This window comes from Acomys minous (genome assembly GCF_964271855.1).
Source record: "Acomys minous genome assembly, chromosome: 5".
Lineage (NCBI taxonomy): Eukaryota > Metazoa > Chordata > Mammalia > Rodentia > Muridae > Acomys > Acomys minous.
In genome coordinates, this window is record NC_140494.1 from 77,040,159 (window position 1) to 77,065,485 (window position 25,327).

At 45.2% G+C, this 25,327-nt stretch overlaps 1 long non-coding RNA gene across 1 annotated transcript; it reads left to right on the forward strand.

Annotated features, from left to right (window-relative positions):
* Positions 1-1,189: 1,189 nt before the first annotated feature.
* LOC311597651 lies at positions 1,190-4,046 on the forward strand. Its single transcript, XR_014779304.1, has 3 exons — positions 1,190-1,347; positions 1,952-2,011; positions 2,680-4,046. It is a non-coding gene; the product is annotated as an uncharacterized lncRNA (long non-coding RNA).
* Positions 4,047-25,327: the final 21,281 nt, after the last annotated feature.

The following is a 25,327-nucleotide window of genomic DNA, read 5'->3' on the forward strand; positions in this document are numbered from 1 at the left end:
AGGCCCCTGGTAAAAAGCCATGTCTGTTTTTTTCTTTTATAATAAATATGTATTGTGCTTGCTGGGTATGTCTGAGCAGCTGTCTTCTATGAATGTGTATGACCTGAGGAACAGAGTTGTCACTTGAACCTTGGCTCCTTTGAAACCTCCTCCTAAGAGGCAGATGGTTAGGTCCAAGATGGCATCCTTTGTGGAGAGCATTGGCTTACGCGGGTCCTATTGAGTGAGAAATAATGCTGGAAGAGGTCACCGGTACTTAGCGAGGGAGTTTCAGTGTGGCCATGCCTTAAGTTTTGTTGTGATAATTACAATAAGGAAACTTTCCCCCAAAGTTATTTGTGTTTAAACATACCAAAAATAAACTGCTCAGTGTCAGACTCCGAGCCCAGCTGACTACGTTGTACTGAGCTGAGTTTCCTTCTTACACAAAGAGGACGGTTTCTCCCTGCAAACCCAGGGCACACTCTTAACTCCTGCGGCTATCAGTTCCCTTTTAGCTATTTATCTCCCCCTCCCCCTTGTAGAGGCCAGATGTGACACGCTGATGTTCCATTGTTCCTCAGGAACTGTCCACACTGACTTTTTTCAGGCAGGGTCTCTTATTGGACTGTAACTCACCATTTCAGCTTGGCTGGATGGCTACTGAATGCCTCCCCCCACCCCTGCCTGCCTCTAATCCATCTGTCTCTGTCTTTCCAGCACTGGGATTACAAATTCATGCCACCACATCTGGCTTTTCCACATGGGTTCTGGAGACTTGAACTCACATCCTCATGCTTGCAAAGCAAACATTTTACTGAACGAATTATCTGCCCAGCAAGGCAACAGAACTAACCTATAAAGCCGTCATCTTAAATATTCTTCCTGGGTTCAATTATTTCCTTAATATTAACGTATTGCGGTGTGTTGGTATAGTTAGTAGATACACACAGTTATACAATGAAGTATCAGCTGCTAAGGAATTCAGTTTATCAAGGAAGATAAAATATAAGTTAAACATGATACGCTAGTAGATATAAACCCAGGAGGTGTAAGGGACCCAAATGGGGGGAAATCAGTAAGACCTTAAGTGGTCTCAGGCGTGATGATACGCTACCAGGATCCAAAAGAAAAATTCAAGTTCACTCGTTCATGGGTGGCAGTTATGGCAGGGAGGAAGGTTCCCAGCAGAGGGAGGGGAAGCCTCTGTGGAGGTCTGGAGGTGTGGCAAACACAGTGCCTTCAGTATCCCTAACTGGATTTGACTGGGACTCAGGAGACTTAACGCAGCATGGACAGGTGGAGTTCTGACCACAAAAAGGCTGCTCCATCTCTTGTTCACAAGGGAATCTAAATATGGCAGCATAGGTAAGACATATTCGTTTATACTCAAACTGGGAAAACAACTGAAAGTATAAGGCTGGCTGCTGACGAATCAGTTATCTAAGGTGGGGCGTGGCGGGGGGGGGGGGGCGGAGGATGCAGCAGAGGAATGGGCCTGCAGACTGGGCCTGCTTTGTCAGACTCCTGTGGGGAGGAAACTGCTGAGTGGAAGCCTGTGGGGTAGTCACCGCGGGTAAACAGCTTGGTTAGCACTCTCTACCCTCTGGGAAAACAGCAAGCTGTTTCTGAGGGGGGAGGGGAGCCTCCTCAGTGAGGGGCAGCTGGTGTTGGAAGTAGGGGCTGCCTGGGTTCACAGGTCGATCCCAGGAAGCTGAGAAATCCTGAAGGTAAAGGCATGGAGAAGAGTGTGGCCTATGCTGAGGGGATGTTTAAACCTAGGCAGGCGAGTCTGGAGAGGAAACCCTGTGTTCCCACTAACAGGCATGAGGTGGGGTGGTAGAGTACACTTAGAGCTCTCGCTTGCTGAGCATTGGGGCTGAGTCCCTTCCTTGAAATTATGATAATGATAGGACGGCTGATCTGCTCGGAGCTTGCTCTGTCTCATGAGCTGTTTTTAACACACCCACAGCATGGCTCTGATCATTTTTTTCTCCACTTTTCTGGGAGCCGGAGTAGAAGACCGGAAGAGGTAGGCTTATCTTTCGTTGTAAACTCATGCCCAATCTACACGGGGAGATTTGAGGAAGAGATAGGGAGTAAATTGGTTACTAATAAGTAGATATATGAGGGCCATCTCTCAGGCTGGGTTCACTGGTCCCAAGGAATGGGGCCAGGGAAATTGCCATGCAGACAGGGAGAGGGGGTGTACATGCAGGCAAAGAGAATGCAGGGGTGGGGAGGGGAAGAAAGACAGAGGGAGGGGAGAGAGGGGAACAGGGGGGAAAGGGAGGGAGGGAGGGAGGGAGGGGAGAGAGAGAGAGAGAGAGAGAGAGAGAGAGAGAGAGGGAGAGTGCACTAAATGTCTGTATTATATAGGGAAGAGTCTCTAGGGTAGGGGAAGCCCAGCCCCTGGGTTGAAGAATTCAGGGCTGAGGGCAGAGTATACCAGCCACGCCTTGCAACAGGTAGAGGCTGAGGGATTCTAGAGGCCTGGTCCATCCACTGTCTACAAGTTATCCTTAGTGTGGAAAGGGACATGTCACAGAGTACAAACAATGCCACAAGCAAGACTGTTTTCATGGGCTCATGAAATGCTCAGTAGGCTGGTTATGTTAGTCAGCCACCCACTCAGGCTTTACATTTTAACCTGCTCTCCCAGTCAGCAGCCACATTCACTTTACGTCTTGCCATTTGCAGAAACTTCACATTCAGACCCGAAGCTTGCTTCTGAAGGACTGACGTCTCATCCCATCCATGGTGGAGAGCTGACAGCTGCTTTTTCACCTGTGGTTCATATCATGTAGCCCCAGTTCAAGGTGCCCCTCCTAATGTTAAGGCCCAGTGAATGCGCTGAGGCTAGACCAGACTCAAGAAGCTCCTGTATAAAGGTCTGCGATCTTCCAAGGCAGATTTTAAACTCTTCTTAAGATGGCCTCCTGATTCCACCCTCACTCCAGTGCAGTTCAGGACTGTAGCTGAAAGCCTTTGTCAAACTTTTGGGAGAAATGGTCCAGTTGTCCTTCAGAGAGCCTGGCTACCTCAGCCATGGGAGTCAGGATCTCGGAGGATTCATGGTAGAAGTGATAGACAAGGCTTCATACGGCTTCTTGAAAGAGACAGACAGAGCTGCTCTGTCCGAGCTTTCTCTGACCTTGAGATGAGTGGGGATTATAGTAAATCCAGGAAGAACAAGTGACTGTTGAACAGACCCTCATGTGGTCTCCACTAGGGACATAGAAGTGAGCAGATTGAGCGGGGCAACCCTTGGAGCTCTGCTGAGAATCCTAAGAAAACGTTGTCTTAGAGTTGCTCTTGTTGTGATAAAACGCCGTGAGCAAAGCGGGTTGAGACTGACAACGGTTCATGACGCTCACACTAGTTCATCACTGAAGGAATCAGGACAAGAACTCAAATGCGGCAGGGACCTGGAGGCAGGAGCTCTTGCAGAGGCCATGGAGGAGTGCTGCGTACCGGCTTGCTTCTCATGGCTTGCACAGCCTGCTTTCTTATAGGACCCAGGGCCACCAGCCCAGGGGTAGCCCCACCAGCAGCAGACTGGGCCTTCCCTCCCCTGCCACTTAAGAAAATGCCCTACAGGCTTGTCTGCTTAAAGCTGAATCTTCTGAAGGTTTTCCCCCTCTAAGTTGACTATAGCTTGTGTCAAGGTGACGACATAAAAGTAGCCAGCACAACGATGTAAGGGGATGAGTGCAATGCAACTCACGCCACTTTGTCCTACTTGGCATTGGCTATCAACATGGCACAGCCTTAAATCTTCTGGAGGAAGAAAGTCTTTATTGAGTAATTATCTTTATCAGGTTCTTTTGCAGGCAGGTATATGAAGGATTGTCTTGATTACTGATTGATTCAGGAGGCCCAGCCCACTGCGGGCGGCACCATTCCCTGGCAGAGGGTCTTGAACTGTGTACAGAATTTAGTGAGTAAGCCAGCAAGCAAATTTCCCTCATTATTTCTGCTCCAAGATTCTGCTTGAGTTTCTGACCTGAGTTCCATTAACAACAGACTGTGCTCTGTAAGATATATAAACCCATCCCTCTACTGCACTGCTTTTGGTCAGTGTTTTATCACAGCAACAGAAAGAAAACAAGAACGTGCCCCCCAAAACCTTGGATATTTATCTATACAGGTTGATCTTTGTAGTCTTGGTTTTATCTAAGAATAGGTACTTTAAAGTCTAATATTACTTTTTGTTTCTACTCCACTTCAGAAAGAACAAACTTCAAATGATTTGAGGTTAACATTGGGCAGTTCATACACTCCTGTGTTCGGTTGTTCCAAGGTTTGCTGACAGGATGTCTCATTTTTCACAGGTTCTTTAGCTTAGCTTCCTTGGTTCCAGTGATGCTTGGTTCCACAGGAGACAGCTGACAGGAAGACATCTTAGAAATACAAAGGCCCTTCCACTGCAGTGGTAACAGAATGGTGTGAAAACTCTACTGGGCAGCCACAAATTTCAAGACAGCCAAAGGCTTCCTTAGAAAAAGACTATGAAGAAAGCCCCACTTTACACATTTTGTCCCTTTTTTTTCCTGCTGATTCAGTCACAGAAGCTTGTCAACTGTCTTTGTGGAGAGAGAAGTGGGAAACAGACATCTGCTGCCTTCAGGCTGCCTCCTGTGCCCGGAGGGATGGGATTAATGTCCAGGCTGGGGCTTTCTACAAGTTTTGGGGCCTGAGATGTTACAAGACCATAGAGCGCTTGGATAGCACAGAAATAGTGGGCTTTGGTATCTGTCAGGGTGGGCAACTCTTGCCTTTTCTCTATTGTTTCAAAAATAAGATAGAGAAGTGAAGTTTTTAGTTCACATCCATTGAGAAGTTCTTTCTTAGCTCCAGCATGTCAAATACGCTTTGGTCAGTTGAACTTTGGGGATGGGCCAGGAGTTCCTGTCCCCGCCTGTCCTGTGAGGGGAGGTTGGTGAGAAGTCGTGATGGCTTTAGAAGGGCTTGCTCCATGCCATCCTCTCAGCCTGTTTATCCAAGTGAGTTGGATTGCCTTTTGCTTTTAGCTTCACTCTCATAAAGATAAAGAAATTACTGCATGATCTCACCCTTGGCCTGCAGCCCTGAGCTACCATGCCAGTAAGTCCATGACAATAGCAGCGTCAGCATAAGGAATGTAGACACCTTCCCTCTCGCCTCAAGATGACCGGACCTGAAAAGAGGAGGCCTTTATTCCACCCCCACACCCCCATATGAATTTTATTGTTAATGTTTCAAGCCTGTGGGTTTCTGCTGAAGAAAGATGAAGATAAGGAAAAGGGATAAAACCTTCGCTAAGATACTCAGGAGAGATTCCTCATTATATGGGTCAGAAGTTGGGAAGTGTACACCTGGGCCTTCATGGAGGCCACTGCACAGGCCACCCAGCATTTTAGAAATTATAGCCACCAAGAAATCCAGCAAACATTTGCTTTTTGAGCAAAACACAAGCCAGGGCCCTTTTTGACACTCCTGTGTTTTGGAATCCTGCAAGGCTCCAACTGCTGTTTCCTTTGCTCCAGTTGGCAGTCTGTACTGCAACCTTTCTCTTATCCCCCACCCCCCACCAGTGAGTATGCCAAGCAGCATGCTTGCTTTGCTCACAGCCTCCCCAGGGGACAGCAGCTCCAGCTCTTTGCTGGATGCCAGCATTTCAGATGAGACTTCCTCACTCAACAGACCCCCTATGAGCTCCACAGTAGGATCTGGATGAAGTTGGGAGCCTGGCTCCACCTTCATCTTTAACCTGTCCCCAATCCCCGGATTCTGTCTGGCTCCTGCACCCAGCATCCAGGAGGATAAGGCCCTGGGACTATAAATTCTCACCCAGAGTTCTGTCTTGGAATCAAATTGCTGATTCGGGTGTCTCTTTTTCAGAAGGAACTGCGTGGCATTGAGATTCTGGGAAAATACATTGCTACATGCCTTTCAGGAAGACAGGGCCATAGGTTGGGAAGACAGCTCAGCTGATAAAAGCACTTGCTATTTCAAGCATGAGGAACCTTGTACTCAAGTAAAAAGCTGGCATGGCGGTGCACGTATGTAACTCCAAATCTGGGAAGTGAACATGCAAGGTTCCTTGGCATTTACTGGCCAGCTAGGTTAGCTGAACCAGCAAATTCCAGGTTCAGTGAGAGACTTTGCCCCCCCAAAATAAGACTGGTTAGACGAAGAGCTACAGGCAGTTAATGGCTACCAAGAGAGGGAGACTCATTCCCTGGATTGGTTATCAATACCAAGTGGTCAGCCCTGAAACTATACCTATCAGCAAGTCTAAATGGACTCAGAGCGGGTTGTATTTATACATGTATGTGTATGCACACAAGCAGCAATAATGACTAAAAGGAGAGAAAAGGGTGAAGATCAGTAGAGGAAGGCACTCAGAAATGACCTCTGACATCCACACAGGCCACGTGTGTATGCTCAACTGTACACACACACACACACACACACACACACACACACACAGAGAGAGAGAGGGGGGGGGGGCAGAAAAGATGTCTTCTAATTGACGAGGAAGAAACTGAAAAGGACTTTAGAAGTAGAGACTAGCTCAGCTCAGATGGCTGGAGGGGAGCTCTAAGGGACCGAGGAGCACAGCGGGGCGGAGTCTTCCGTCCTCCTACCAGAGGGTAAGGCCCTCACCTCAGGGCACATGCTGCTGCTCTTGCCCTTGGTCCTATCGTCCTTTGGTGGCTCTCTAAATGACTGGACAGGAGTATATCCTTCTCGGGGCTAGGAGTCTATTGATGGATTCAACACCTCACATAGGATATCTACGTCTCAAATACTTAAGAAGCATTTGGTATCCCTCGACCTACGTGTAAATGGATGGGAAGAGCTCAGCAGGTGCCAGAGACAGTAAGAAGACCCAGAGAGGTGTGAAGAAGCTCTAGGAGAAGAGAGTAAGAGCATTTTTGCTCCTTCCGTTAGCATGTACCCTAAATTCTTTTTGGGAAGTCAGCAGAGACTTGTGAGCGCCTCAGTGCAGGAAGTAAGATGCAGGCTGTACTGTCTTCCGCTGCCTCCTCCCCCTATCTGCTCTAGGCTCCGCGCAGATCGGTGGCCCTGCTCGTGTGCAGACTCACACATTCTTCCCGCTGTCCCACTGGAGAGAAAGCAGGAACATAAGCCGGTTTGTCTCTTCTTTCATTGACCCAAAGGACTTGTTCCCACAGCCACCATTAAATTATGGGCCCTGTCTCATGCATTGACATTTTTGCCCTCTGCAAAATGATTTCCATTAACTCGGAATTCACTCCAGTGCCACCACCTCTTAGCTGCCAATGCATTTCTCTGCCCTGTTTTTAATCAAAGATCTTCCAAGTATCTTATCTGTCTAGCCATTAGCCTGCTACGTCGGTTTAGAATGTTCCTCTCACATGTGTCTCTCCAACCTTCCCTGACTCTAGTCAAGGTCACTAATGACTTTCATGGAGACCAAGTCAAGAGTTTGATCACATCCTTTACTGTGTTCAAGCTGTTCGGTGCCTATTCGTTCTCGCCTTCAAAGCCCTGTGCTCTCTCTACCCTGCATGGCTGCATCGCCACTTACTCTTCCTGGAGCAAGTGTTTGTCAGACCCTCAGCAGCTCCTTTCTGCACCTTGTTTGAATCTCCACTTAGGTAGGCATGCTTCCCTGCCATGCTAGCTGTACAACCATCCCTCACCATGGCCAGATTCAGCCTACTCTGCCTTCCTTCCTGGCACTCAGCATTGCTGAAACAGTGTGTTTATGTGTAGATTACTTTAAACGTGACTTCCTCCAGATCATAGATCGTCAACTCCAGGAACGGAGAGGCTTACTCCCTCGGCATCCCCGGCACCCAGCCCTCAGTAAGAACTATTGTGTATTGACTGAATGAAGGCACAGTCCTACCCTGGAGGAGCTAGTAGTCTCATTGGGAATGATGCTGGCAGTGTGGGATATAAGTGCTGGGTGTTTACACTCACTGACTATGATCTTCCTCATAACTATATGAAGGGCACTGTGCTCACGTAACAAGTCTACTAGGCTTTGAAGACTCCCGGGACTTGCTTGCCATTACACAGTGGTCAAAGGAGAAAGCAGTGACTGAGAGGAGGCCCCTTTTCATTCAGTGCTCTGTTCTTCAGCCACGGGGGCTTTGACCTTGCAGATTTACTGGGCATGAAAAGGTTACTATGGTCTGGTCTGTTCAGGTCATATTCTGGAGGACACAGCAGTTCCGCCTACCTGTGGACAGGCAACACCCGTTTATGCTTGCCTGGTAGAAAAGAATGCTGACCTCACTCATTTCACACTGAAAGCAGTCTCTATGCCAGAAGCCAAAACACATAGGGCTGGTAAATATTTTGCACTTGGTTATGATAGCAAGGACCCAAATCCAATTACGGTTGGCTCAGGGTGGTACTGTTGTTTACCAGTTTTAGGAAAGACATAGGTAGGCTCAGCTTTAGCTTGAAGATGCTCCTCAGTTGTATTTCAGCTGAGTGTTTTAGCCAACCAAAACCTTTTGATCTCTTGTGGCTTCTTTCTGAATTAAGCGTGGTTTGTTCTCTGTCGTGGTTTATAGTCAGAGTTGGTACAAGGTTCTGACTGTGGGATCCAGGATCTGGGGTCCCCCAGCCTGCAGTAAATGAGTGAGGAGCTTGCTGTCTGGACTAGGAGAGAGGGCATGTGGTCTAGCTGAGACTGGCAGGCTCCTTTCTGACCAGCTACAGATGTGATCTTAATATGTCTAGCGATGTCATTAAACAATAAAAGGAAACTGGGGAAATTAATTTTAACAGCAGATGTTAGGTAATGCAATATTTTCGGAATATCGTTGCAGTCAGTGGTATCTGTATCTGTATAATTATTAGTTCTTCTTGTAGTTTATGTCTATAGCACATCTCAAGTTGGCTGAGTGACATTTCTAGTACTGAGGGGCTGCATAGAGTTGGTAACTTTTGTGCTAGAGGACGCATCTCTGGATAGCGGTGGTGGGTTTGGGTTGTTCACGAGGCTGCTGTTGAGACTGAGATCTTTTACATTGAGTTAAAGAGGCCCAGTTGAGTTTCTCTTGTGGTTTGGCAGAGAGCAAATCTGACACCGTCCTGTTTTTACATTTAAAAACAGTTTCTTTTTGTGTCTGTCCTCTCTGAATTAACTGCTTTCTTGCTTTCGTCACTATTCCTTGATGGTGCCATCTTGTTCCCAGGAACAGGGCCCAGATTTTCAATGTCCATTGGGAAGTGGTCATGTGCATCCCCAGCACCCTCTAATTGATTGAGTACATAAACTCTAGGTCCCGCACATTACTTCTGGGGCACCACTGGCACCACTGTTACAGCTCCTTTGGCCCACAGATGCCTCACCATCGTTTCCATGGCAATCCTTGCTTATGCTGTTATGTACAATGTGCCTGAATCCAAGGCAAAGTGGGCACATAGCCCCTGTTTCATCTAAGTCTATAGATTGTAGAAAACAGCAGTAAAGAAAATGCCCAAATCAAATGATGTGAGAAGACTCTAATGACCATGATATTTTCTCTTAGAATCAGACGTTCTCAGACAGTTTTTTTGTTACATGATCTAGAATGCTAATATAATAAGCCACCTCAACTAACCAGTATTAATGATTTTTAAACATTTCAAAGTAATCTTTGTAAAGGTGTTTATGTCAGCAATTAACCTTTTAAAAGAAAGAATGTACTTATTTTTATTTTACATGTATGTGTGTTTTGCCTCCATGTGCATCTGTGTACCAAAAGTGGCCATAGAGGCCAGAGGAGGGCACTGGATTTCCCTGCAACAGGAGTTACAGTCAGTCGTAAGCTACCGTGTGGGTGCTGGGAACTAGCCCCCAGTCCCCTGGAAGAGCACTTAGTTCTTATAACTGCACAGTCATCTTCCTAGTCCTTGCACCTAAAATCTGAGTGTGTTCTATCTACACACAAAATCCTGCTTCTTCGGACCTCCTGCGTAGTGCACTCTGGGTGACCGTGTTCAGTGACTTCCAACTACTAGGCACTTTATTGGCTCACATCCATCTATTTGCATTGCATGGGCTGCCCCCTCTGTCTTTGCTCAGAAGTCCCTGCTCAGCCTTGTGTTTTATTTTATATGTCACCACTTATCCTACATTCGGGATGAGTTAAAAAATATTTCCACCCCATTTCTTGACTTTTCTGTGTGCATATGCCACAGTCAGAGAAGACCCTTAGGAGTCAGTTGTCCTCACCCATGTGGGTCTTAGGAATTGAAAACTTAGCTCGTCAAACTTGGAGGGAGGTGCCCTTACTTACACTGTAATTGGGGACAATTCTTATTTGCTCCTGCTGCACTGTTGCATGCTGTCCTTATGGAAGCTACTCCTTTGCCTTCGGAGTGTGTGTGTGTGTGTGTGTGTGTGTGTGTGTGTGTGTGTGTGTGTGCGTGTGTGCGTGCGTGCGTGTGTGTGTGTGTGTGTGTGTGTGTGTGTGTGTCCCGCTCTGCTGGATTGTATATTATGTTAAAGACAGGGCTCCACTCTGGTAGAAAGTGTCTATCGCACTGTAAAAAGTAGGTGCTTACTAAATGCTTGTTGATTAACTAACCATTTGCTAAGACAATCATCCTCAGATCATCACCATTCCTATTTTAAAGCTGAGACAGTTGGAGCTTGTTAGTGGGCAGCGAAGCTGTAGTTTAAGAAGAAGACTTCTAAATCTGGATCTCATACACTAGCGGCACGTGCCTCAGTGCACTTCCTGCCGTCTATAGCTCCTCAGACCACAGGCCTCTGTGATCTCATCAGAGACAAAAGCTGAAGTGCAAATAGCACAATGAACCAGCATCTAACAACACTGAGGCTCTGAGCACACTGAAGCCACACTGTCTCTGGGTGGCCCACATTCTACTATGCAAGTGCATAAAAGCCATTTCCACTAATCTCTCGGCTTCCTGTCACAAATGCGTACTGGTTGTTTGATGTACTTGACTTTTAAACTGTTTAAGAATAATTTCCTCTTGCTATCTCCTTAGTCATGTAGTTCAGCATAATAAGAAATAATATCAATTTATTATTATAAATATAATTACTATTGTATTTATTTTAAATAGAAATAACAAAATTGTTAGTATTTACTTTAAATACTATTAATTTTGCCTACACAAGTTAGATATGTTTATTTTTAGAAATTTTGAAAAAATATAATTTTAATATCACATAGAAAAATTATCCCTAACCAAATAATCCTTTATTTTCTGTTACAAATACTAGCACATTTTCTCTAATTTGACATCATTACTGTTTTATTTTAGCATAATGTGCTGAATATTTTATATTTTATTAAATATAAATACTGTATCAAGCATATATATATATATATATATTGATATATATATAGGGGGAGAAATTCTTATTGTACATGCTTAGTATTTCCCTGCATTAAATATTGTAAGTAATACGGTAATATTTATTCTAGGACATTACTCTGGACTTTTTAAAAGATGTTTTTTCTCTCATTTTCTTGGTCATATGCTATGCCAGGCCTTATGAACATAAGTTCCCACAACTGGCCCCACTCCTCAAGAGTTTACAGAATTCTGCCCCTCAGAAAGTAATCGGATTAAATAAGGATTTAATTCCTGGCTCCTAAGTACCTAGAATAGATTTGGCTACTTGGGTTCTTTTCACTATCTCCCCATTTTCTTGCTATCTGAAAGCTGAGCTCAGGGGTGGATGAAAGCTACTTTGCATTCAAGCTAGTTATCTCTGTCACAAGGCAGTGGTGACCAACAGAAGGAAGGACAGAGACAGAGAGACAGAGAGACAGAGAGATGCTGAAATGCACACAGACACAGAAAAGCCAGATGTACATACACATCCCCGTCAGGGCACAGAGAAGCCAGATGTATGTACATATTCCTGTCAGGGCACAGAGCCTCTGGCAGCCATCCTTCTCTCTCAAAGTAAAGCAGACCATGCCATCCCCTCATACTGATGGGCCACTGTTGTAAAGTTTAAAGGATCCACATCATAAAGCTCCAATGAGAAACCAAACTGTGCCCCTCTGCCTCTCAGCAAGATAAAAACATGGTCCTACCCGGTACCTGGCTCCATGCCCGCCAGAAGTTGAGTTGACTAGCCCAGACTAACCGGTGTGGAGGAACTTCCTGCTGCACCTTGAAAGGAAGACAGAAAATTCCCTTAGTTGGGGGATTTCTCTGAAGGCTTGCTTTCTGTGTCTCCCTTAGGCCTCTCGATCATACTGTGCATGAAGGCGATTCCTCTTTACTCTTTTACTTTAATCTGTCTTTTAATATTCTCATAAAGTTCAGAATGTTCTCCTACCTTAACACCTCTGAGTTTTTGAAGGGAAACAGACCCCCTCTCTATCTTCAAGGCCCCAACCGTATTGTCTCTGATATGATGCTGTCTCACCAGTTGCTCTCCTGATTTAGAGCTCTGTCTTGCCTCTCACCCCCAGGGTTTGCCTCCCTTACCACTCACTCCCAGGGTTTGCCTCCCTTACCACTCACCCCCATGGTTTCAAGGCTCACTCTTAATAAATCCCATTCTGAGAGTGACTGCTCTCAGTTTCATTTCTATCCAGCCTACCACTTTTCTACTTTTTTTTTTTTTTTTTTTTTTTTTTTTTTTTTTTTGGTCATAACAATCCTCTCTTTCAGTCTGTTTAACTCAGAAAGGAAAGAAAAGCTGCTACCCAAGTAATATCTCCCTGTGGCAGCTGAGTGGCTGCGAGTTGAACCAGCCGCTTGTAATGCAGCTGCCATTATGACCCTTGCAGGCTCCAAGAAAATGCAGGGATGAACTCACTGCATTGAACAACATGCTCAGTGTCCTGCGAACAAATAGACTTTTCTTTGGTGTTAGTTACAAGCATCTTTTCTTTTTGCTTACTCAGGGCTCCAAAAAGCAAGAGCTAAAGTCTGTGGAAGTTCAAGGAGAGCTCGTGATTTAGCCACAGGCCGCCCTAGCTGCCAGAGCGAGAAAAAGGTCGACATGTCTGCTTCCCCTGTATGGAGGACAAAGCCGTTCTGCTGACACGCCTTATTTACAGCTCTTTCATCTCAGATGATTTTTTCGAATCAAAGTCATCTATCTATCTTCTATCTATCAATCTATTACCTATCTTTTTATCATCTATCAGTTAATGCTGATCATAATCTACACGGTAGCTACCATATATCAATTTATCTATTATCCATTTACCATCTATATCAGTAGTTTTCAACCTTGCTAATGCTGCAACCCTTTCACACAGTTCCTCATGTTGTGGTGACCCCCCCCCCGCAACCATAAAATTATTTTCATAGCTGCTTCATAGCTGTACATTTGCTACTAATGTATGAATTGTTATGCAAATATCTGATATGTGACCCTATGAAAGCGGCATTCAAACAGCAAAGGGGCCATCGTCACCCATAAGTTAGGAGCCGTGATCTGTATTTTATCATCTGTCAATCATCTGTCTGTCTATCATCCATCATCTGTCATTTCTCATCTATCTATCTATCTATCTATCATCTTTTTCTTCCTTTCTTCCTTTCTTCCTTTCTCTCTCTCTCTTTCTTTCTTTCTTCTTTCTTTCTTTCTTTCTTTCTTTCCATCATCTATGTCTCCAGTTTGTGCCAGGCATCAAGTCACATATTTGGCACAAATGACACAATTCCAGTCTTCAAAGAACTTAGTGTGAATCTCAAATAATGAGTAAGCGCCTAACTACAATGTAAGAGATGCAGTGAGGAGAACGTACGCATGCCTGGACTAACAAGTGCAATGAACCCAGGCATGGGCCGGAAGCTACTGAGTGGAGCTGTTCTTATGAACTTGGTGTCAGGATCCAATCCTGGTGATGAGTGAGTTCACTGCCAAGTAGCCAGGCAAAGAGTGTGGACAAAGAGTATGACAGAGGAGTGAGGACAGAAAGAATGTCCAGTTGCAGAAAATTTACCACTCTCTATGACACTTTCCCAGGGAAATCTTTGTCAGAGCCATTCATCAAATACCGTAACAGAGACATTAGCCTAAAACCCTCCTGCCCACTCCCTCATACTGTTCCTTTCTTAGACCCTTAACCAGACATATCTTCATCCAACCTGCCTTGCTTCTATTCTCAGTGTGTGCCTAGACTTTCCAATCTTCCCAAATACCATTGAGCACAACACAAAGAGAAGGTGCTTAGCGTGCCTTTGTCTGCAATCCCTTCAGCTCAGGGAGGGGCAGCAGATGATGCTGACCTCAGGGAGCAGAGCTTTAAAGGCAGAAGGTCCCAACAGAGTTGGGTGAGTTGCCCCAGGCCTCACAGCCCCAGAGCCAGGCTTGTTTAGGGCTCTTCCTGTAATGGCCACGCCAGCTCATCAGGGGTCTCCCCTTATACCTATCCAGCTCAAGCCCATACATGGGGATTCTAAGCCGTGGGGAGCAACAACCACCTAGCGCCTTCGGAATCAGAAACACAAGTTCAAGTGAGTGCTTTAATGTCCTAAGTCTTAGAATTGGTCACATTCACTTCAGTCTACTTCACCATCTTTTCTTCCAATTCCATGAAACCATTTTTTTTTGTTTTGTTTTTCAAGACAGGGTTTCTCTGTGTAACCTTGGTTGTCCTGGAACTTACTTTGCAACCAGGTTGGCCTTGAACTCACAGAGATCCTCCTGCATCTGCCTCCCAAGTGCTGGCATTAAACGTGTGCGCCACCATTGCCCAACTCCATGAAATCACTTTTAAAAAGCATCTTTCTCCCCCTCAGTCACAGTCATAGGGGAGGGGAGTAAGGGGAAAATGGGAGAGAGGGAGGAATGGGAGGCTACAAGGCATGGGATAACAATTGAGATGTCATATGAATAAATTAATAAACTATATTAAAAATAAATAAAAAGCATCTTTCCATAAGACCTGGCCAATTTGCATGCTCTGCAGGCTCATCCCTCACTGTCCTGTCTCCCCACAAGCCTCCATCGGTTGATCTCTCAGACTCCTCAGAGCAACTGCCCCTTGGGTACTGGTGGCTGCTGTCATCTTAGTTTGGTCTTGGAAAACAATCTCCTAATCCTCCCATAGCATGCGTGCGCACACACAGACACAGACAGACAGACAGACAGACAGACAGACACACACACACACACACACACACACACACACACACACACACACATGCTGCTAGCTGTTTTCAGGTATCACGGCTGTTAAGCAAGCGAAGTGGCTTTGGTGGGATGTGAGCTTCCCTGACTCTAGCTTAGACTCAATAGTCGGGGGACACCTCATCTGGAAAAGTGTGTTACGATAATGGTAATCAAAGCAGTGTGCTGGAGGCAGAGCAGAGAGAACTACAAATGTAGGGGTTGGGGGGGGGCATGAGATAGAAAAGCAGTGCTGGAGCAAAGAGCATAGGAGGGCGCATCGCGGAGGTGTGGCCAGGGTTTTGTGGACTGTATTAAAGACCCGCAGATTTCAGTTGAAGTATGTCATCTCTCCAAGACAGCTTCCGTAACTGACTAAAGGCAGCGTATACATGAGAACCTAATTATAACCCTTTCGTGCATAATTAATTCAATGTACTTCTGTTAAGGAGTATCCATATGCCCACCCCAAGCATTTCCCATAGAGAGATGAGGAAGTTACAGCTTGCTGTCAGGATGTCCCAAACGGCTTGGGAGACGAACCACACTATACCATTGAAAATACGGGAACACTGTTTCACACACAACTTCAGACCTCTGGGTTTCTTTACACTTATCTCTAGCATTATAGCCACAAATTGGGATATTAGTCAACACTTATTAATTCTAGCATCTTCCACATATCTAGCTTTCGGCTGCTGTGACAAACTACGTGAAGGAATCAGCTTACAGGAAGCTTCACTTTGGTTCTCAGTTTCAAAGTTTCAGTCTGCTGCTCTTGTCCCTGTGATGGGCACACAGTGAATGACCTACTTCCTTCAGTGAGAAGTAACCTCCTACCCAAGAGCATCACCAGCCAAATGCCAAGCCTTCAACATGAATCTAACTTGTGTCCTGTAGTCTCAGCCCCATCCTCTTTTGGAGTGTTTGCACTGCTTTAGAGTAACCCTCTCAAAACTCAGATATTAGTAAGTCACACACATATGTGAACCATGGGTCTACAGCACACCAGGCAGCCTTGCAGGTTCTTGTGAAGTAACAGTAAATACATACCACTTGTCAGACTGAAATCCCCTATCAGCTCATATTGTCCATAGGACATAGTATAAACTCATCAGCATGACCTTCAGACTTCCAGGATAATAGCATAAAGGAAGCCGGATTATCTCGTGTTAGCTCTTCCCTGCCTGACAAGTGTAGCTCATCAGGGCTCTGGAAGGGTCTGGCACAGGTTCCCCACTCCTCGAACCCCACTCCAGAGGGGTAAGGCCCTGGGACACCTGGAGCTCTTGAGTAGTCTCCCTTCTCTTCACCTGCATCCCAGGAAGCCTCTGTCTCCAGCATCGAACACCTCAGGCCTCACGCCCAATCTCCATCTGTTTCTCTGTGCAACAGCCACCTTTCAGTCAGCTCTTGCATGCGTAGTTTCTGCTGTTCATGGCCAGCTTGATCTCAGGTCCAAGGCCTAGTCTACAGAAAGACATTGTCCCCAGATGGACATCTCCTCTGGCCTCTCATAAGCGACTCTTGAGACCACGGTGAGGGCCACAAGCAAATGAGACTCCAAGAGGGCTCTGATGGCAGAATTAACTCCCTGCTCCACTTACATCTGAGAGCAGTTCTGAAAGCCTTCCACACCGCTGATTCTTAAGCCTTAACTACACTCTGTCGCCTCAGCCCCAGCAAGTTTGTCTGTCTCCTTCATGTTTTATCTCTGTTGTCATTGCTACCCTGAGTTGCCTTCAATGTCTCCCAACTCTCACTTTACCTAGTCTCTGTTCTTTAAATTTTAAGCTAAATGTCCCTTTCTGTGGAAGGATTCTCCATGGATGCTTGGTATGATGTAACTATGTCCTCAGATTCTTTGACACCCCTATGGAGAAGTGGTGTCCAAGTCCCCTTCCTTTAAGTCTGTGTGGGCTTGTTAACTCAAAAGGAAGCAATGGACGTGACAGCAAATGACTCAGGGTCAGATCACCAGAGGACATGCATCTTCTACATTTCTTGCTGGAATCCCTTCTCTTTGGAGCCTTGAGCTTCCAAATAAGAAGTCTAGCTGCTTTGAACCTTCCATGATACCAAGTCCCGCATGTCAGCACCTGGATCCATAGTGAAGCCAGCGCAGCCTTCCTACGATCTCCATGAAGACAGCAGCAAGCGACTGAGGCAGCCTGGGATCCTACTACAATCCCACCCCTTGGGTGTGGCTTAACATCACTTGTCCAGCCTCTTTGCTATGTAAGAGGTCTCGAGAACCTTAGGCGTAGCTCACAGGATCCACAGGCTGCTGTCATGCTTCTACGATCCCTTGAGGGTTGCCTCAGAATGGTCTCAAAGTCCAGGAGTAAAAAGAGCTAATCTTAAAGTATGACTGACAATGGATCTCTGTTGAAATTAATTTTATAAATCATCACACAAGAAACTAATATGGGGCTGGCAAGATAGCTCAGCAGGGAGAGGTACTTGCTGCTGAGTCTAATGACCTGAGTTCAGTCCCTGGGATCCACGAAGTGGAAAGAGAGAAGTAATTTGTAGACATTGTCCTCTGACCTCCACACTGGTAGCATTCCCTGCCCCCGAAACAGTAAATAAAAACGTACCAAAAACTACACTCAATCAGAATATGGCGCCCTAAAATTGCTTTGTTTAGTCCTAATGGTTGATATAGGAGCACTAAGCGGCCTGACCTTTAGGAGGGGACTGAGTCATGAGGATGGAAATGACCGTCATGGATGACACTGAGCCCTAATCAAAGGTCTGCTCCCTTTCACTTCTGTATGTGTGTGTGAGTGCCTGTGTGTGCATGTGTGAGCATGTAGGTGTGTGCATAGGTGTGTGTGTGTGTGCATGCACTTGTGTGTGTGTATGTGTGTGTAGCAGAAAGACACCATTCTGACAGACATCGGCCTTTGCCTGACATGGAGCTTGCCAGCATTGTAATCTTAGACTTACCAGAAAGAGCTTTCTGTTGTTTATTAATCATTGGCCCTCAGACAGTTTGTTAAAGCAGCACAAACGAACCTGATGAGAAATCTTACAGTTTTTAAGGGGATTATCTCAGTGTGAACGAAAAGATACAGAGCCAGTCCAGGGGGACAAGATTGGATCTCTGAGCCGAGTGGGAAGCATAGTGAGAGGTGTGTTTGGCTGCACGCGTTGGCCAGAGTGATTCAGAGGGGAAACCAAGAGCTTGCAGACCGACTGCTGAGTGAGTCACAGTGTGTGATGACACCCTAGCCAGAGGGAAGGCGCATCCTGACTGAGCTAAAGCGCTATGATCTAGTAAACACGCATCTTCTCCAGCAGGGATGTGTGCATGCCTTGCCTCTTCAACCCCATCGTTGTCAATTGGGCACTTGCGGGGATACAGATAGAAAAAAAAATCCTTTCACTCTGTGGCCACTCAGGATGAGAGCAGCCGTGTCTATGGAAGTGGACCTGAAGAGGCTTGATGACATCTGTGTCAGTGTGAGAGTCTAGACCCTAGGCCTAAACCTGGTAACCAGAACAGGTGGAGATATTTTTAAAAAGGGGTGCTATGTGAATTTGGTGTATAGAGAACAGGAAATAATTGATGGTACTAGAGACGAGTGTGGAAGTTTTAAAACATAGCCACACATTAATTATTCCTCTCTCAAGAAAACAGGCACACATCTATCTCTTCTTCTTGGACCTGGGAATACTTACATCTGCTTTGACTAATATAAGCTGGCTATTTTGAGGCTGCTGTGCCTCAATAAGCCCCAGAGATGAAGTTAGCCCCAGAGATGAAGAGTAGCTAGTGACCTCTTGTTGTTTTTAATTTATCAATAGAACCTAATAATTGTTTATTATCAGGCCTATAATTATTATTACTTCAGTAAAACCCACTAGCAATCAATCAAGACACAGACACCTGTTTTATTTTAAAATAGCCTTCGTTAACCTGGGGCAGGGCAGATATCAATCCTGTAAATTACTTCCCATAGCGGGACAGGTGTCCTATATCTGCCCCAATCCCATGGCATCTGCTTCTAATAATTTCTATCAAGCTACCTTCCATCCATAATCCCAAATACTTGCTAATGTTCTTCATCTGGGCCAAATCCTCCATCCACGCCAGCCATGTGCTTCTCCTCCATTTAATCCATGGTGACCTTCTTCTCCTCCCCTCTCCCAGTCCTTTCTTCTTCCCAGGATCCTCTCTGTCTCTCTAAGCCCAAGAACCTTAGTCACACCTATCTCAGTTGCCCTGGTCAGATGATGGTTTTTTATTAATTAGCACTAAACTACATCAGGCCATCCTCCAACAACCCCTCTTGGTACCACATGGAAGGAAAGAATCCTCTAGCTGCCCCGTAAGTTTTTGACCCACAAATGAATGAAATATAAACAAATGGCTGTTGTATTAAGATACCAAATTTTTGGTACTGGAAATTTGTTACCCAGTACTAGCTACCACTAAAGGCTGACCTGAAGAATTCCCACCTCTGTCTCTGTGTTGTCCTAACCACACTGTGGTATAATTTTTTCCTAAGGATGAGGCAGTGCTCCACATCAAAAACAAAGGCTTGCACAGCAGGCGCCCCACCTGCTACCCTCTTCCTTGGTCCTACCTCAGCAGCTGTGCTGACTGACTGCTACAACGGCAGGGCTAGACACTGCTTCCCGCCTGCTTTGTTTCGCCTCTGTGCTCTCAGCCGACTAAGCCAGGCCTGTCAGCTTCCACAGTGTGCTTTAGCCTACCCTGTCTTGCAGACATTCATAGGAGGGGCATCCTACAAAATATGAAACAGGACAAGGGTAGTCAGTTCCTCTAGAAATACACATGGATTTGAAACTGAAGTGGGTAATTACTGTGCAGAAACATGGTTTGAGTTTTGCCTACCCCAGAACCTTTGAAAAATAGAGCATGAAGTGTCACCAAACCCCAGCACTCCAGGGCTTGTAGATCTCAAATAATCCCATCCAGATTCATTTACTTTCGTGGAGCGGATTTCTCATTTCAAGATATTTTTTCCCCAATTTGAAAAACAACCCCTTGAAAGAATTGCTTGTCTGTGAGTGGTGGCCTGCCTGCTACTCCTACAGCTCCACAGTTACCCTAGAAATTGCAGGCACTGACCTTCAATCTTCTTGTCTAAAAAAATACATACTTGAATTGTATGATGAGTCTACATACTGAGAACCCCTGGGGTATGCCTGGCTTCTGTCTCAGCTTCACCACTAGCCAGCTGTGGGACTCTCAGCAAGGGCCTTAGTCTTTTTGAGCCTCTTTCCACAAAAGCACGGAAGAATCACAGTATCCCACTGCAAGGTCATTTCAAGTGCTGGATGAGCTAATGCATGCTGAGCACTCAGCCATGCTGTGTATGCTAAAACTCATGAACTTAGGAGCACTAATAGTTTCTGTCATGACATTCCTCTCCTTTGTTTTGTGTGTCTATATGCATGTGTGGTATCGTGTGCCTGTGTGCGTGTGTGTGTGTGCGTGTGTGTGTGTGTGTGTGTGTGTGTGTGTGTGTGTGTGTGTGTGTATGTGTAGGCCAACAGCCAATGGCAAGTATCTTTCTCCACTGTTCTCCATATTATTTCTGAGACAGGTTGCTCATTGAACCTGGTGTTCACACTCTACAGCCAGCGAGCTCCAGGGGCCACCAACCTCTTGCCTCCCACCTACCAGGATTACCGGCCTAAGCCACCACAACTGGCCTTATAGAACGTGGATTCTGGGGATCGAACTCAGGTTTTCGAGCTCGCACAGTAAGCACTCACCAGCTGAGCCATCCCCTGGCTCTATCTGCTCTCTCTGTATAAGGTTAATAGACTAATGGCATCTCCTGAAGACTGTCTGTCTGACTCTCAAAAACACTGGACTTGTCACCACTGCCCCCCAGCAACCCATCACCTTGCTGCTTTAGAATAAAGCACCTACTAGACCTTGGCATTGAATGTGAGGAGTTATGCTAAGGAAGAAGAGAAACAGTCCAGTTATTCTTTAGCTCATGACTTAGCCCATTCTCCTGAGATCCCTGACTAGACCCTGTCCAGTCCTGCCTGATGTCTGCAGTCACACTGACCATGCTTTCTGAATTGTAAGTAAGGTCCCATGGCCATACAAATGCAAGAGTGCTTCGGGGGTGACATGACTCAAAATTTTTAAATTGAGATTGCTCTAGAGAAATGTAGGACATATGGTGACCATGCCCAGAGTTCTCAAAGCCAGATGCTGACTGGCTCCGAGAGGAGAAAACCAAAACAACGAGAAATCTCTTTTTTTGCCAAAACAAATGCTGTGTCTCTCGCAGTGTTATTTCTGTAGCCATCTTCGCTCGGGTTGGCTCTGCTCATAGTTTCCATGCTGCTGCGTTTCTGAGATGAGGGAAAGCTAATACCCCGTGTCCACCCATGCTAGCAAACTCTTTTCTGAGTGGATTTTAGGAAGAGAGGAAATGAAACAGTCTCTTTCAATTTTGTGGTTCCTCTCCTGCCTTTCTCCATAGATGGTGTCTTCAGCTGTAGCTCTCCCTGCTGACCTTCACTGGCTGATCATACTGTGAGCAGTGATAAAGCCTTCCTTAGCACCTTTGGATCTATTTATTTAGCATTTATCAGACACTGTTTTTAAAATATATATTTCCGTGTCACAATGGACTTAGTGGTAAATATTATAGTCGTATAGATCTCTACAGCTTAGAGATGCTCAATTCATAGACTGTGTAACTGTTTGGAGTAAGTTAGATCCACTTTTCCAAGTCACACATTCTCATGAGCCAGTGTTTTTCTTTCCGCAGACCGTCCTGCAGAAATGACTTTTAGAGTCAGCTGATATGCAGAGTACTTATTATAATGAGTTAAAATTTCTAATGAATTATTTTATCCAATCCTCATAGAAATTAGTATTTTTCCCCTTAGAGCTATTTAATTTCTAATTTACAAAGCCAAGAACTAATTTTGTTGTTGCTGTTATTGACGATGTCAAAGGTCCGAAGCCCTTTCTAGGTCTCTGTAGGCCTTCTGTTAGAATTCTAACTTGACTTGTGTAGAAATTGAATTATTAGGAGAAAGGAGTGAAGTGAACACAGGGAGTTAGTCAAATCCTCTATAGCATCCAAACACTAAGTTTGGATGAGTGTGTGTTGATACTGTGACACACATGAGAGACAAACAATTAACGGAGAGAGGTTGTGTCCATGATGCCTCCGCTGTTTCCGGCCAGGTCGGTGTGGCACTTCCTCATCATTGAAATTAGCTCTTATTACCAAATCACCTCTCACTGAGCCTTCCATTGGGCACTGAGCCTTTAGGGGCATATGAAGAAAAGGAAACCAAAGAAGGAATCTTAGCCATGGGTTCAGTGCCACTAATCCTCAGCAATGTGTGAGGCCTACCTCAGACATTTTCAATGACTTTATCTTAGCTGAGGGTGTTGGTTTCAGAAACCAAGTTACTGTTTTTGGGTTTTTTGGAGGAAAAAGAAAACACAAAGCAAAATCAAAGGGCAAAGGAGAAAAAATTAAAAGGTAAGTTTTAGAAAGGCTAAAATCAATTTCATTTCTGAGAAACAGAACACCTATTCTTAAATGACTGCTATGACTGAAATAGGAAAAATATAAAACACTAAAACCTCAATCAGTGGGCATCTGCAGAGATGGCCCAGTGGTTAAGAACACTTTCTGTAGTCATGAGGACCAGAGTTCAAAAGCAGCACTCTTGTTCCTCTCACTCCTGTGATCTCAAGTCCAAGGAGGACAACTGGGGCTGTCTGGCTTCCAGCCTGAGAAAATGGAACCCCCAAGTTCCAGGGGCTCAAAGACTAATGTTGGGGGATGGTCTAATGTATTTTGATGCTAATTACTGCTTGCTGTCTCTGTGACCCGTGTCTTTTGTTTAATAAAAAGCCATCCCACCTGGGCAGGGCAGAGGAGATAGAGGTGTGACTAAGGTGAGAGAGAGAGAAAGAGAGAGAAAGAGAGAGAGAGAGAGAGAGAGAGAGAGAGAGAGAGAGAGAGAGAGAGATTGATTCTGGGAAGAAGAATAGAGGAAAAAGACCTGCCTCAAGGAAAAGACCACGAGAGAGACCTGAAGGGAGAGAGGAAGGCCGCCATGGGTTAGATGGAGGAGAAGCACACGGCCAGCGTGGATGGAGAATCTGGCCCAGATGAAGAACATGAGCAAGTATTTGGGACTGTGAATGGGAGGTAGCTTGATAGAAGTTATTGGAAGCAGATGGCGTGGGATTGAGGCAGGGATCCCATGCCCGCCCCCTATGGGAGTAGTTAGAGGGTTAATGTCTGCCCTACCCCAGGCTAACTAAGGCTATTTTAAAATATAACAAATGTCAGTGTCTTAATTGATTACTATCTGGGCACACTGATAATACAGATAATTTTAAAACAATAGAATAATCCAGGATGATAGAGAAGGATGCTGGAACCTTCTGGGCCCTGTAGGTGTACAGTCATGTGGACCCACACACAAGTAAATAAAGCTTGTTAAAATGTCCATTTTCAGGCCAGTTCTTTAGAGGCCACGCCCCTCCATGTTACTTCCCTGAACTTGAAGCCTTCTCAAGCCCATCCAAACTGATGTGGGCAAGCTGGTCCACTCACATTTCTCGAACCTTAATTCTTGCTTCCCAAACATTCTTAACAGCCCCCAGTTATAGAGTGTGTGCACTCACCAGAAGAACATGAAACACACAAACACCTAACTGATCAGAAGGAGAATCTTCTACCACACTATGCTCCTGGCCTTGATATTGTTAGCTTTTCCACCTTTAACTCTCTCATTGAGATGACAACAGTGCTTTTTATTTAATGCACAATGTACCACAAACTTACGCCCTATGTTATCAGTGTCTGAGGACACAGGCCTTCATTGTCCCTTGAATTGCATCTACATACCACAGTGTGTATCAGCAAGCTGTGTTGTTGTGTGTTTAGGCTGATTTCAAATTGTCCACAATACACAGGTAGCATTCTGCGTAATAGTCAGTGAGTCACTCCATGATGTTTAATTCTTTTAACACAGTCTTTTCTCAGAACTTCTTGTCTTTATTTAGCAAACATAACAATGGCATGTACATGTGACTCTGTAGGTTCATCTTAGATTTATCTAAGGTTATATTTCATTTCTGTTTTAATGAAGATGTCAGATCTTTTTCTTCTCCCCTCAGAAATAGAGCATAGGAAAGTGAAGATTCATATAAATGGTATATGAGATTTCTGTGAGTCTGCTACATTTTCAAAAGAAACAATTTGTAAACATCAAGTTTTTACTAGTAGTAATAATTTTAAGCTTACCATACAGTTGTAAAATCACTAGATGAGTCTGGCAAGAACCCTCAGATTTCTGAGTGGGTTTGGCATCCATTTCTTGCTGAAGATTCTATCTAGTGCGCTCTCTCTCTCTCTCTCTCTCTCTCTCTCTCTCTCTCTCTCTGTGTGTGTGTGTGTGTGTCTCTGTCTGTCTGTCTGTCTGTCTGTCTGTCTGTCTGTCTCTCTCTCTGTCTGTCTGTCTCTCTCTCTCTCTCTCTCTCTCTCTCTCTCTCTCTCTGTGTGTGTGTGTGTGTGTGTGTGTGTGTGTGTATGTGTGTGTTAGGAATTGTACACTATAGATGTAAATTTGTCTTCTTCTTGAGAAAAGAGTAGAATGTCTATTGGAGATGACCAAATAAGTCTAGACAGACGTTTTTGGGTGTACACCTCTTATCCCATGCCTGTGCAGGATTCTGGAGCTATCTGTGTGGGATAGCCTTTCTAACGCAAGGCTCTGACTCACTACAGTTAACACTGAGAAGATCTTGAAGCTTTTCATTTTCCCAAATGGATATTTTCAGCTGCTTAGTTTCTTACCTTAGAGTGAGGGAGGCCACGATAGCCATTTCCTTAGGTTACATGCCGTCTAAGAACAAGTAGGAACAGGTGACTGAGATACACAGGTACGAGCTGACATGATCTCCGGGGAAAGCACACTATTTGAGGCACATACAGGATGGAGGCATCACAGCTCAGGTGTATACTAATGTCCAGGTATGGTAAGCTGGCAAATCATCCCATCTTTATGAGTGTTAATGCTGGTCACCCTAATAATCTAATCACACATAAAAGGCATTTACCTCCCTGCAGATTTTTAAGCCAGAATTGGTTGGCCTCCTTTCACCATAATAACAGTATTAAGACTTGAACTCATTTTAAGGGAACTAATTTTATTGATTAAATAAATTGTTGAAACACCAAACTGTGCTTAGGGTCTGGATGCCACCAGCTA